The sequence below is a fragment of the Anoplopoma fimbria genome, chromosome 3 (genome assembly GCF_027596085.1).
Source record: "Anoplopoma fimbria isolate UVic2021 breed Golden Eagle Sablefish chromosome 3, Afim_UVic_2022, whole genome shotgun sequence".
NCBI classification, from domain to species: domain Eukaryota; kingdom Metazoa; phylum Chordata; class Actinopteri; order Perciformes; family Anoplopomatidae; genus Anoplopoma; species Anoplopoma fimbria.
Window position 1 is genome coordinate 16,251,421 of NC_072451.1, and position 15,117 is coordinate 16,266,537.

Consider the following 15,117-nt stretch of genomic DNA (forward strand, 5'->3'; position numbering starts at 1 on the left):
TCAGATCTTTTGTGCTTTTTGAAGTTTCCATTCAGTACTGGAGTAATGCAACCTTTCCTCCTACCTTTACTGTAAGCTCTGACACTACCGGCAGCCATTGTTTACCTCTAGAGTCCTTACCCTTCTCCGTCTTTGTTTTCTATTATCACCTCCCATTTCTATCCGTATAGCTCTCTATCCTGCCTCCCCTCTTTCTCTTTCTTTCTTTCTTTCTCTCTCCCTTCCTCCCTCCATCCTGTCATGGCTCCTCAGTATTCTGCTGCTGTCTTGTGTGGAGTGATTTTGCCCAGACACGTCTGGCTCTGGGTAAAGTGCGGTCCCCAGAGAGCGCGCTCCGCAGCCCCCAGGTCGCCGGCACCATGAATACATTATGATCCCCATTTCCATCCTGTTGCCACGGCAGCACTTTTCGAGCCGCAGGGCGATTAAGACGTGTGCTGTCGATACCCTGATAGGAGCAAAAGTTGGATCTGGAAGCTGGCCTTTGATCAGATTCCATCCTCCTGCCTGCTATCGGTGGCTTCAGCACAGGAAGACAAAGGGGAGGTCTTTTGGGCTCCTTATTAGTTTGACAGGCTCACCTGCTGTACATAAGCAATGCCATACATCCTCAAGCTCCTTTTCCCCACCTCTCTGCTTTATCTCCTTTCCTGCCTGAAACCATTTCCCTCCCTTATTCTCACTTCCGTTGCTCCTCCCCATCGCCGCAGTTCAGCTAAGGCAGCATTATACGCAGTCTCTCCCTGCTCTCTGATATTCTGCTTTCCTCACAAAGGAAGCAACTCCCTTACCTTTTATTGTTTCCCTTTTTTCTTTGGGGGATGATGTATAAAACATGGTGCCTCAGGTAGAGGATGTTGGGTAGGAAGCCATGTCCCCCTAAATGGCCAGCCGTGTGCATGCGCCTAACACTTCACTGAGCAATCTGTCAACATGTCAGCAACACATGTTTTGTAAAAAGCCTCTGGTGGGAGCCAGGGGAAAAAAGGCACTCCTGCCAGACCAGAGAGGAAATGCTTTTTTCTCCTCCATGCAGTGGATTTTCTATTGCTGGTGCTCGGTCCCACGGGCCACCCCCCCCCCCCTTCCCACCACCACCTCCACCCTCCCTCCCCCTCCCCCCACACATACACCCGTTGTCTGCACTTCAGAAATTTGAACTGGGGACCCTCGAGGGGGTTTTACTGGGAGGGTGGGGGTAGGCTGGGAGGGAGGGGCTCCCTCTTTTTTCAGAGCGTATGAAATTGTGAAGGTATATTGTGGCAGGTCCCCAAGCGGTCTTTTCTAATACCTGAGTTTCTGGCGAAGCTGGAAATTACCAGCGGCTCCCCCGAGGGACGGCTTTATCCACACCAGGAAGGGGAGCAGAACTCAGTGGGGAGGTTACTTAATGCATGGCTGAAATAAAAGAATTTCTGAGACAGAGGCTGAAAAGCAAGCTTTTTTTCTTTTTCGACTCCCACCTACCCCCCACCATCCCTCACTCCCTCTCCCTCTCTCTTTTCCTCCCCAGTAGTATAGTTTACTACTCTCTGCCTTCTCTTGAAGGGTTCTAGTTTAATAAACTTTCAGAGGATCCTGCTGGTGTAGACAGCTAGACAAATACCCTTGTGTGTTCTCTTTTGTCGGAGATACAGCTTTTTGTTATGTTCTTGCAAATTTGATTTCTCCCTCTGTCTTTCGTTTTTCTCCGCCGCCCTCTGTCTCTCTCCCTTTCTGCATTTGTCTTCATCTCCCTCGTCCTCCTCTTCCCTTTCTGTCTCCCTCCTTGACACGCACACCCACACACACACACACACACACACACACAGTCAAACTCTGTCTCTTGTGGTTGAGTTTATTGTTTGGTCTGTCTCTCCCTTCTCCCCCTCTGTGCTCCCTTTTGTTTTCTGTATGTTTTGTTGTATTGTGCAGAGAGGCAGAGATGCAGATAGAATGCAGAGAGTTTGCCCTGGGTGAAGAGTGCGCACGAGCACCCTTGGTATCTATTTACCAAGACACATTCATCTATTTACACATGACCAAATGTATAAAACTCTACCATATTTTTAAAGCACAGGGTGTTCATCATCAAAGAGATTTAATGCATAATGTTTTGAGGGCAATTTACTCATCTCAGTATGGTTATTTCCCAGCCATTGTATGCAAGGATTCCTTAGTAATTAGCACCTTTTATTTATGTCCATGGATTATTAATTTAGTCCATAACACCAAAATAAAACAACATTAAAATCTCATCCCATGTATGAAACGCCTCTCTCTTTCTCTCTCTCTGTTTCCTTCTTGCTCTCTCTTTCTCCTGCTCTACTGTTGGTAAATAATTCAACCTTTTCCCTGTAACAAGTGCTGGCCTTAATAGGGAGCAGTACCTGTAGTTGGGATAAACAAGGCAGCCGGCCTCACCAGTGAAACAGAGGGATTTGAGCTCCACGAGGGCAGAGAAATAAGTCGTTTCCTTCTGAAAGGCAGAGTAGACTGGCTGACATTAATTAAACCCTATAGGATAAAGGTTATCTGAGGCCTAGCAAAGCAGAGTGCATGCGGGATGCGATGTCTGCCGCATCCTAATCAAGACTTCTTCTAAAAGCGACATGTGTGGGCGCGGGCATGTGTAATATGTTGTGTTCCTAAGTGCGTCTAAGAGATCTATTGATGTAACAGCAGTTCACCTTCAGCTACAGATGCAAGTTAAATAAAAACAGAAAAAATATGAAGAACAATCTAGCTACCACCTCTGCTGCATTTTCAGTGTTCTACACATTCCTAAAAATAAAGACCGAAGCAACTTCCTAGAGAGTTCCATGTTTGGAAAAAACATTGTGTTGCCCACTGCACTCTGTTGTGGGAGGTGTGCCTCCTCACCAGAGATCCTCCCATGGTGCACCTGTGACTGAGTCACGTGACCCGAGCATCAACATGGCGCTCGGGTGCCATGGCTCATGTTTTACAAATTACCCAGGGGGTCGTGCACCACCTCTGTGCCCGTATTTCCTCCCTGCTGTAGGCATAATGCGTGGGATTATATTCCCCAACTTCAACTCCTCCCTCAGACAATGAACAGCCGCAGAGACGACAGTCACCTCACTAACCCAAGAATGCTATGGAAAATACAAATTAAGGCAGGGAGAAAGCACTGATCTGACCTATTGGCCTCCTCTGTTTGTGCTGGATATATGCTGGTTAAAGAAAAAAGCAGCATGGATCCTGTTTCCAGGCGAGTAGGGCTCTTTGTGTTATGTGTGTGTCATCAGGACTCCAATGGTAATCTTAGAACATCAATTTCTCTGAACCCTCTTCCTGACTCATCAACCTATTTGCATGCCAAATATATTTAAAGGTCACCTTATTGGTAATATTCTCTTAATATTTAAAATAGTCTTGTAAAACAGCCAGGGCTTTATTACCACCTCACTGTATGGCCTTTCTATATTAGCTGTACAGTAACACGGGCTCTTTCACAGTAACAGCATAATAGTAATGGCTTCTCCTCTCATATACAGATAAAGGCTGATGTCCTCTCGTCGACAAGCCCAATGAAAAGTAATTAGCTGATATGGAGGTTGCTGTCAGTGATAACTGATATTGGGGGACTATTACATTCACTCTCTGGAATGATGATCCTTGAAATGGGTTCATCACAGTGAGCTGCATATTCAGATAGACGCGTGATTACCGTATATAAGAAGGAAAACTACTTATTTCTGCAGGAGTGTTGCATATGAAAGGTCACAGTATCCACAAAAAGCAGACAAAACCCAGAACATTTAATATGCTGCAATCTCTTTTTTTTTTATTAACACATGACTCGTATCTAATATTAGATTTTTCACTAAAAAAGTGCTCAATTCGATATTCTGAGCATTGATATAGCAGCAAACAACTATTTGCTATGTAAAGATATAGTGGAATAATGTATTCCTGAGCAGAAAGTGATGTTGTTATTATCCGGCGTTTTGTTTACATAGCCAGGTCTGCCATGCTGGTCTTTTAGTGCATGTTAGTGCATGTGAGCGTGCCCCACTGGTTATATGGTTGTATTGCGACCACCATGCGGCTCCCCGTCAGTTAAACACTGTTAGCTCTGTCAGCACTTTTGCCGTAGTTTGCATTGTTGGCGTTTGCAAGCCGCCGGCTCAGTGGTTTCCATTTTTAGCGCCGTTGAAAGCCAATCGAAAAGTTCCGAATCTCGTGTATAGCCCCTTTTGATATTATATAAGCAGAGTCCAAATCTAAAGTCGTTCTGAGCATCTGAGCTATTTCCTCAAATCAACTTATAATGACTGGATGATAATTCATACGGGGGTGTTGGTTGGCAGTTCCTCACCAGAGAGAGACATAAATAGCCTCCCAGGTGGTGGAGTGTAACTAAGTAAATGGTTACAGAGCCAAGGAGTGCTGGGCCTATGCAAATAGGCAGAGGAATGGTACCCGTTGAGGTGTTGGAGTGAGAGGATGGTATTTGAGAGGAAGATTATCCCCAATTATCTCTTTTTTCTACAGTGACCCTGAAAGTTTTCCACTAAGTACGTCAGCATTTAAAACAATCAGTTGGAAAGTTTTTTTGCAGCTGATAAATAGATAAACAGGAATAAATCAATGTGAAGTGATGAATGAATAAGTAAAATGCCCTGTAGTCATTTGTCTGGTTGTATTCAGGCCTCATAATTCCAGCCCTGTTCTGCAAATGAAGATGAGGGCAACGAAAGAGCCACCCCATCCGTTGAGGCGCGTGTTAGTGTGTGCGTGCGTGTGTTTTCATAACACTTAGTGGCATTGAGATAATATGATGAGCTGCCTGGATACCAGCAGAAAACAATAGAAGGGGGAAACAAAGCAAACCCCTAAATCTGTCTGCCATTTGTGCTCACATACTGTACACACATGTCATGAGTATTCTGGCACAGTTACTGGGCCAGGGGAGTGCTGGTCTGGGGCCTGGCCCATTCTCCAGAGACGACCCCCCCTCCTCCTTCACCGCCCCCTTTCCCCCTTCCTGTGCAGTCTGTGGACACAGTCTGAGGCGACAAGGTTGCACAACAGTTCCGCAAAAACCCACCACTTTACAAACATGATCATAAAAAAACACGGCCTGCCATTAGGAATCTGTTAAAAGACGAAAAAATAATTAGGAGGACTGTGATAATTGTGTCAAGGGGGAGATAGATCATAGGAATTATGGGAAGAAGCCGAAAATCTTGCCGTGGCTTTGTTACTTTGCTGTCGGTTCATTTCGACATTGATCCACCCTTCCATCTGTCATCCTTTTTCCCGTGCTCCTTCGTCAACTCTCCATTTCTTTCTTTCTCCCTTTCTTGGATTCGAGAGTGGAGGAGCCTTCTGGCTTTAACAGAGAGGGGATGAAGATGTTTATTCATCTGGAGGGTATTAGAGCCATGATTAAGGAGAGGAGGGAGTAGTGAGGCTGATGCGACGTCTGCATCGCTCGTTCATGGGCCGCCTGCGGGACTCAGGCCAACACACCAGGAAAACAAGAAATGAAGAAGAATGGAAAAAAAACTTGTGGTGAAATTCGATTCTCTCGGGAAAGAACAGAAGTTTAAATTTTTAGCCGTCTCGCTGGCTCTTTTCATTCTCCGTCTCACTCCCCGTTCTCACAGCTAAGCTAATTATTAATGAATGCGGTTTCTGTTGAACCTTGGAGAGGTGTCAGCGCTGCAGCCACTGAGGGTTAAGAAATCTTGACATTTAAGACAGGGATGCATGAAAATACATCGTCTTGCTTGAGTTGATGCTTGTTTTTCTTCCCCTCCCGCTCTCCCCTCCAAGATGCGTGTTTTCTTCTCCCTCCTGGGCTGTCTCCAGTTGTTTTACCACTGACAAGCTGGGATGGCGTTGAGGAGATATCAAATAGAGCCACAGTGTATTAATCAGGGGAACCAAAGGTTGTGGGTCAAGAGGCAGGGTCAGGCTTTTTTGATAAATGCTAAAGCTAACACAAGCGTCTCAGGTTGCTTGTCCATATGCATGTGATATTCAACGTCCTCTGAAAGCAAAAAAGAGGTGTTGATGTAAGACTTTTTTTTATGGGCATTTGGCAGACTAAGTGCCCTTTTTTCCCAAAAATATTCTCATGTACTGAAACATAGATCCAAGTTTCTGAAGTTATCTTCAAAAAGTGATATAATTGTTAGCGGTCTAGCTGCAGTTTTATAGGTCAGTCTGAGTAGTTTGATTAAAAAGAATTGGACCCTATTTTCCTGAATCCAGTGTGTGCTGTGCGTGGTTTTAAGTAATGGATAGCCCCTTTTGAAACTTGCAGAGCAAACCCTATTTTAATGAAGCAACCATACAGTAACTCAGCATATTTCTGTAGGAACAACAATTTTTTCTTCTCCTAGCTGATCACATAAATCATATTTTCCGTGGCTAACTAAGAGTGGGGAAAAATAAAAAGAGCATCCAAGTAAACTCCTGCGCAGTGAGGAAATATTAATAGAGTCGTAGCATAGTCACCGCACAGTGCTGCAGCATCCCTCACAGTGGCTGACTGACTGACTGGCTAGCTGACTGTCCACTGGGTCCTGCGCCTGGTCTGCCGCAGTGTTGAGGGAGCAGCACACACACACACACACACACACACACACACACACACACACACACACACACACACACACACACACACACACACACACACACACACACATATGCACAGAGAGGCTCCCCTGCCGATTGAAGCCCAGCCCAGTCCAGTCCCGCCTGGTCCAGCTCTCCCTTAGAGCCAGTGCAGTGAGGCAGGCGGTGAAGGGGGCATGCTGGGGGACAGATTGCCATCCTCCTTTCTCCCCCTGGGAGGCCCACTGTGGCTGCTGGTCCAGCCAAGACCTGGGGAACAGCCTCCTTCCTGTTTGTGCTTTAGCCTACCTGAAGTGGTCAACTGTCCTTCCTCTCCACACCACCTGCAGCTCCGTTCCACAGGAGATGACACCATAACCACCACCACTCTCCCACACACAAACTGCTCCACCTACATCCGAAAGCACGTCCTCTGACCATCTTGCATTGCAGCACAGCTTTAGGTCTTATCACTCGTCGCCAAAGCTTAATACGGCTGCCTGTTTTAAATCTATGTATAAATACTGTTTAACATACCGACCATTTAAATATTTCCACTTTATCAAAATTTAGCTGTGCCACAGTGATCGTTGGCATGCAATTAATATACATTTAATTGAAATGTAAAAACACTATATATTAAGCATCTCAGAGATAATAACATGCGTGCGGTGAGGTGTATTTTGGTTCCAGTGTGATTCACTTTAATATTTCAAACACTTCAAATCAAGTCAAATTCACCTGAAACAAAAACACATCAACATTAGCCCACGAGCCCAACTACTGCACTCTGAATATTAACCTATTATGAACCCCAAATTCACCTTTCTTGAATAACTGTGTAATTAAATGTCTCCCTTTTCTTGTCTGTCTTTTTTTCTTATGAAAAAAAGATTTGATTTTGAAAGCAGCTAATTGAAACACTCTTGACATTTTAATTTCTTTTTAACCCTGTCTCTGTGACTTTGCTCTGCCCTGATTTAACATTTGTTTTTCGACAAGAAAATACACAATACACAGCAAGTAGGGGCTAAAAGACAACGTCCGTACAAATTATGCTCATTGTACAAATTATGGTCATTGTACAAATTACCATATTTATGCTAAACTTTTGTCAAAACAAAATGTTGATAATATAAAGCAAGGAATTTCATAGTCTGTGAGCTATGTTGGCATATCCTTTTCAATAACTCAAGGATTGTTCTTCTGATCTACTTCACACTTGGGCGGTTTATTTGCTAGGGACCAAAGGACCTGCAATGTCAGATTTGGAGACACGTTCAATTTTAATATACCTAATAAACGCCAATGAACTCTGGAGCAGAAAAAAGAAGAAGGTGTAAAATATGGGAGAATGTTGCCTTCAGGGCTTTCTGCCAAACTGTGATCTTTTCCTTAACCTAACCAAGAAGGTTTGTTGCCTAAACCTTAGGAGCTTTCTGGCAGAAAGCTCTAAAGGCAAACTTGTGTGCAGAAGAAAAAGAAGAAGTAGAAGTCTTATTAGTAGTAGTAGTAGTAGTTTTGCTGCTGTATATTGGCCTGCTAACGCTACCAGGATGCTTGATTACATTACAATCGAACATTTCGTCACTTCCCTGGAGTCAACGAGCCAGGCGGCTTGCCTAAAGAAACAGTGCCACTGCAACTCAAATATTAAAATTCCACAATTTCAACCATTATTTCTGACTAGCTGCACGCGTGACGCAACTGCGCATGGTAGGTGTATCACTGACGACCCAAGGAAGCGCAGTGTTGACGGCGAAGTTTGGTTTTATGGCAGGTGGCACGTCGGATCGAAGTTGTTTGTATAAGCGGTTATCCATAGTTTAGTAAAAACATTGTGCTCGTGCCTATAACAGGCATGTTGTGCACAAGCACTGCACTATTATTTCTAAAGCAGTAAAATACTACTAACAGCATCTTTAAAGGTTATCTGGCATTCATGTTGTGTTTAAATGTGTTGCTGACCTCAGTGACCTAAATGTTATAGAAGCAGTTGTTATGAAGGATAAGAAATATGTTACCCGGCAGTAAGTCATCTCTGGCATGCTTTCAGAGTTCAAACACTGCGGTTATGGATTGTTACTTGATGCAGATTTTGACAGGAAAAAATAAGGCGGATCCTGCCCAAAGCACAAACATCCTCTGTCATTTTAGAGGCCTGGCATTAACTCAAGGATCATTCTTATTGATTTGAATCATTAGCATTGATTTTAGTTAGTCCATGTTGGTGGAGAGACATCAGTGTAGAAGGGATACATCTCTGCTATAAGTAATGGAATTCCACTTTTCACTGTGTCTCACTATCAAGGAAAGAAAAAAAGCCTAGTAAAGGATGACTAGCCGCCCTACTTTTCCTCCTCTGGCCTTCCATTTATCTAACTTTCCTGGGATGCCACTGGGGCACTGTGATTTCTGGGACAGTGACCAAGTGCTCCTGTCTGAGCTGGGGGACGTGGGTAATGTGGACAAAGTAGTTGACAGTTTTGCTGCTTCCCCATGGTTGAGAGATGGAGCCATGAGGGCCAGAATAATGGACACCCAGACCACAGAGTCAGGACAGCGCTTGATGTTCCAGCTCTTTGTGTCAGGCCCTGTGTGAAAAAAATCCCCATTGACTGCTGTTCTTTGGGGGGGGGGGGGGGGGTGCATTTCTCCACCAAAGTGTGTGTGGAAATTGCGTTGTGTACATGACGTTAAGGCCAGAGCCGCTACCGGCACTGATGAAACCCCAGGAAGTGAATCCTTATTTCATCTAGTGTTTTTCCCCCCTGTTTCGGTAAAAGATAGCATCCTTGTTCGCTGCTCCTCGCAGTCGTCTCACACAACCCCTCCTTCTCATCCTGTAGCATAGTGGATTTGATTGATCTGTAGCAAGGGGGGGGAGGGACCTGACATTTATCAGTGATGTGTAAAAAACATATTGTGTTTGCTAAGAAAAAGAAAAAAAAGAGGAAAAGAGGGAGACAGGCCGAGCATACACACATCACACACACACCCACACACACATAGACAATACTACAGTATATCGGAGGATGACTGTCTACTAGTAGATAGATAGATGCTCATTTTAAATACCTCTACATATTCGTGCTGCATGGTGCAAAAAGTCACGTTTAGCCACCTGGTGCTTTTGTTGACAGCTATTGGGAATTATCAGTGTTTCATTTTGACTGGATTTTATGTCTTAAAACAGGACTACTGCGAGTAAAGCCCTGCCCTGGGCCTCTTCCAACAGCTCTGTGTCCTCTGAGCGCTCGGTCCTGAGTCAACTGAGTGATTTGTTCACCTGACTGGAATTAGTCCCAAAAAAAAAATCGACCAACCGTCTCTCTCTCAGTCAGGGAGATTGGAGGCTTAGCTGATGCTTAAAAAAAGAAAAAATATCTCACTACCTCCTCTATTAGATCTTAAGTGGTTGTGTCACAGACAAGGCCGTACATGATAGTGTGTTGTTCATACACACATTGCTATTTGGGCATCAGAACAGGAAAAGCGTTGAGATGACACATGCATTGTCTCATGGGAGAGGCTCACTACTTTTCCCAGTAACTGTAAAAAAAAAAATCCCTCTCTGAATATGAAGTGGGGTCATGGTGTTACATCAGACAAGTTGTCAGCTTTTTGTTTATTCATTGAATCCCCAATCCCCAATGTGCCACAAATACACTCACACAAACACATCTCTTATGACAACCACTACGTACAGATCTCTGGTACAACACACGGGAAGATAAGGTTTGGCGGCTGAAAACATGGCCATGCTTTGCTTCACTAGAATGGCTTTTGAACAAAGTCTGGCTTGCAATAGAAGTGGCAGATGAGTGATAGCAAAAAACACTTTTCTGATAAGATAAGGTCCTGGACCTGGATAAGAGTTTGGCTTCCTAAATAGAGGTGTACTCTGCTGCTGTCAGACAGTGATAAGCCATCTTGAACTGCTTCCAACACCTCAGACACGACGGTCCGGGCGCCAGCAGTAAGTTATTCCCCAACCATGGTCCCTGAAAGGTTTCAGGAGGGTGAACTGGATAAAAAAAACAATAAAATCACAAATGCCTGTTTAGTAAACACTTTGTTAAAGAGTGGACTTGAGGCAAACCCGCTATTATTGTACTTAATGGGTAACAAAGTGCTTCACAATACTGACAAAGACAGGGAGTCTACGGTCTTCATTGTTGTTTTTTTATCCAAGTGAAAAAAAAAATTGTGACACAGAACATTTTAGGAATATAAAATTTTACACTTAATAAACTACAATGAAAATTCTGAAAAGAAATCAGTGTGTAACGCGGATGTCTTTAGAACAAAATCACAGAATGGCAAGACAGGTGTTTGGCATATATAGCTTTTTGTGGTATTTTCACAAAGGCCTTTTCTGTCTAAATGATTTTAACAGATGATTTTCTCAACCAAACGTAAAACCAAACATCCTAGTTCAGCCCTAATAATTTCGAGGACCCACTTGAAAATGTGATTCAAAATATCAATGGGATTATCCTGGCTAAATAAAGGTTAAATAAATAAGATAAAAACATCTAACATGCTAATTAATTATACCTTTTTTGTCTCTCTCTTTCATTTCTGGCACAGATACAAAATAGGCATTAGGGTTTTATCTAATTGCATTATCACTGGAATTGTTCCACCAAACCATAATCTCACATATTTTTGTCTGCAAAGAATTAGATTGTATTCATTCTTTTCAAATTAATCATATTATTTAGCATTTAAAATCTAAGAGACAGTATTTTACGCCATATGTATTATAGCCCAAAGGGAAACAATGTCATCAGGAAAATTAATGACTTACTCTCTAAAAAATGTATTCATATATCTTGCTAATTCTCAGATACATTAATTGCATAAATCAAAACATTCTTCAGGGGTTTTGAAAGCTGTGCTGTGCTGTGTGTACAGATATGGCCTGTTCCCAGCATTAACGATCTTATTTGAACAGGAGTATTTACTCTGGGAAAGGGTGCTATAAATGAACATAGAGGAAGTGGTGCACAAAGAGTAGTTCAGACTGGCTTAGAGGAAACTGAGACCTACGTGTGAAGGGGGGATTTTTAGTGGTTACATTTGCAGTTTAAGAAAAAAAAACCCACTATTTTGTATAGAGCTGTTTCAAATGTCTTTAACTTTAAAAGTTTTTATGTACTGCAGCTTTAGGCTGAATTTGATTTCTTACTAGTAAATATGGCTATGGCACATTTTTTTACCATCCCCTATAGGAGCTCTCCAAATGAGGTTGTTTTGTTCCATATAGGAGACATTTAAAAGAGCAAGAGGGAGGGGGTAGGGACAGAACTCCCAGAGAGGGACAGGCCTTAAGATGGAGGTCTTCCTCCCAGGACGTGACAGGCTGTTGGCTGGAGGATGCTCAGGAAGGCCTTGGCAGACCAACAAAGACAGCCCTTCAGCTGCAGGGTGTAGTTTTTCAGGCCCCAGCATCCCCTTTGGCAGCAGCACAGAGAGTGCTGGCGTGCACAGGCCCCCGGCCCGAGAGACAGGGAAGTAAGGCCCGCTCTTTTATTTACTCAGGCTGCTGCTGAGGCCTGGGCATTTCTTGTCTGGGTGAAGAAGGAAAAAAAAAACAAGTCTCTCTCTCTGTTTCCTCTTGGGGTCTCCTGAGGGAGATTGCTCTTTCATCTACAGTTGTTCACACACTTGTTTCGGCCATTGCTCTGGTATCTGTGTATTCTATGTGTGTCATATATGTCTCCACATAGTTTGTTACTGTAAGCGAGTGGGCAGTGTGTGCACGCTTGCTCACTGTGTGTGTGTTACTGAGTGTGTGTGGGTGTGTGTCTGGTGTGTGTGAGAGTGAGAGTGTAAAACTATAGTAAATCTCACTATGAAGGTCATTTGTTCACGAAATGTACAGTTTCAGCTTTAAATGCTCTAAAACACGTCACTTTTATAAAAAAATCAGGCAATTTGACGGCCATAACAGTAGGACAAGGACTTAGCTACTGCTAAAAGGAGAAACTCTGGGTTATTGGTCCAGTATACATGAAACTTATTTTAGTCAGATTGGTATGATGTAGGGAAACCGATACTGATACTGAATCAAATAGCTAGATCGTGTAACAGTGACAATCTATTCAATTCAATTCATGTTTATATACTATACACATAATATACTAGAATTTCTCATCCTGTTTAGGTTTCGACCAGTTTGTGGCTGCATTAAAAAGGTTAACACTCATTATCACAATTTCTGTTCATTTTGAATATTTTTTACCAAGTTGCTGGTGCAAAAAATATTATTTTAATAATAAGTAACAATTCATTAAATTCATTTTTTATTTTTCAAAGTTATGAAAGCACTGTTTACGTCAGGCCTGATGTTGCCTTACATTTAAATAATGATCCCACTCACATCCACACAGTGAGGCCTACTGCTTATTATTTAAACATTGGTATCCTATCGGTACCCAAAGCCTAGGTAACGGTATTAGAACTGAAAAATCTGGATTGGTGCATCCCTACTATGATGACACCTTGAATAGTACAATTATTTACATCTTTACTCTTTAATATTCATTTGATGGTGTTATTTTAGTATACAGCAGCCTCTGTAATATTTCACAAACCTAATATTAACATAGCTGTTTGCCCATCTAAGCATGCTAGCTGCGAGTCAAACTCAAGCAATGGTTGCGACTCCCACATGTCCCCTACAGATATAGCTTTATGTATGTGTGTTATTGGAGCTAAAGCACTAAATAAATAATCTACATCCAGTAAACAATCATACAAAAAAAATGCAAGGAGGTTGTCCTGACAGCTTAGTAATGTCTCAAGGCAAAGACATCCTCATTTAAGACAGTAGAATTTAATTTAGCCTTGTGTACGGCCCCATTTATTTGTTTGTTTTATACTATTGTCTCCAAGCCAATATGTTTGACTGTAAGGCATTGGCTGGGGTCATTCTTCTTGCACTGTCTTCTCCTCCTATACCCTGGGAGGCAGTATGAGTGAGGGCAGATCCGCCCCCTCTGTGGAGGAGGGCATAGCACTGAGTCACCCATCCTCCCTCACACCAGAGAGAGAGAGAGAAAACATTGAGACATGTTTGAGAGATAAAGCAAGTAAATCAGGCAAGGTTCGCTCCTTGAGTGAGATGTGTGTGCAGAGTGGGCGCCTTGCCAGGGGTGGGAGGTTTCCGGGAGGGCCACGATGTGGAGGTGGGCTCTCAATGTGCTGCTTTCAGCAGTTTGGAGGGGCAAGGGAATGGCCTCCGACCCCATCTGTTTCCTGAAGATAGGCCCTGATGGGGGTAAGCGCTCAAAGAGGGCATGATATCCTGACAAAGGGCAGATCTCCCAACAAAAACAACAGTAAGGGAAGAGAGAGAGAGAGAGACTTAGATTTGTCAGCTGAAGGAAAGAACAGTGGTTGGATCCTGAAAAGAGCTTGTGCTTTTCCTTCGCCCCACTCATAAATCTTTGCAGTTTCCTCTTGTTTTTCCCATTCCAAGTTTTGGCCTTTTGACACAGTTCTTTTTTTTTCTGAAGGGGTTGGGATTACTTTGTTTTATTTAGGTAAGGAAGTTCACAGCACTTAGAATTCGGCAGCGGGAACAAGTGGTCTGTAACCTTTTGAACTTGTGGAAAGTTGTGTCCCGTGTTTTCCATTCATATCACTGTACAGTGAACCAGGGGAAAGGAATGTTGGCATTGAAGCAATTTGTAAAGGGACACATTAAAGTGTTTGTAAAACAAATAGGGGCTGTATTGTCAGTTGTCTGGTGTTCCCTGGCCAGTCTCTGCACCTGCTTGTCCTTGAGTGTTAAATAGTTAGCTACTCAGTTATCTCGCCATGTCCGTGTCCCTGTCCCTTCCTTGCCCCCCTCTGCATCGGCACATGGCACATTAATCCTTCCTGGATCAGTTGCCTCACGGCTTAGTGCAGACCCCACAGACAAATATGATAATAATGCATATTCTTTAATCTAATATCCATTGAATGATGTTCTGAAAGACCCCTTTTTCATGAAAATCATCTGTTTTGCAGTGGAGACCTCCTAAAGGCTATGCATAACTGTGGTCCAAATTGCACATTTAATCTTCTCGTTCACTCTTGAGAACTGCTTTTTCCCAGATTTTTTCTTCTACTTTCTTAAGGTCATTTCAAGGGCTCTTGTTTTTCAAAAAATATTTAAGTAATTGTTCAGGGAATAATAGAAATGTTCTAATTTACCTCATGCCGGGTTTACATCCTAAAGTACACTCATTGTCCTGTGTTGGCTTTAAATGTCAGAGAGATTGTGTTTTGAGTCACAGTGGGCTAAGCCATTACATGGCCACATACAAGGTTAATTGTGCTAAAAGTATTTCCACTTATTCTCTTCTCTAATTATACTTTAAATTGCATATTTAAGTGTAACTTTTTAGATAACACCTAAGGAGAGGTATTGTTTCAACCGAAGAAAAAATTTGTCTAATTCATACACCACAACCTTATAATTACTATGACAAATAACACCACAGTGGGCCACCTTTTCTATTCAAAAGAGTAAGACAAATGAGTTGC

General features: G+C 42.9%; 1 protein-coding gene across 7 annotated transcripts in view; it reads left to right on the forward strand.

Moving 5' to 3' along the window:
• The window catches only part of LOC129089046 (zinc finger protein 521-like), an 89,719-nt gene that overhangs the window by 25,282 nt on the left and 49,320 nt on the right, over positions 1–15,117 (forward strand). The gene's annotated exons all lie outside the window — the stretch shown is intronic.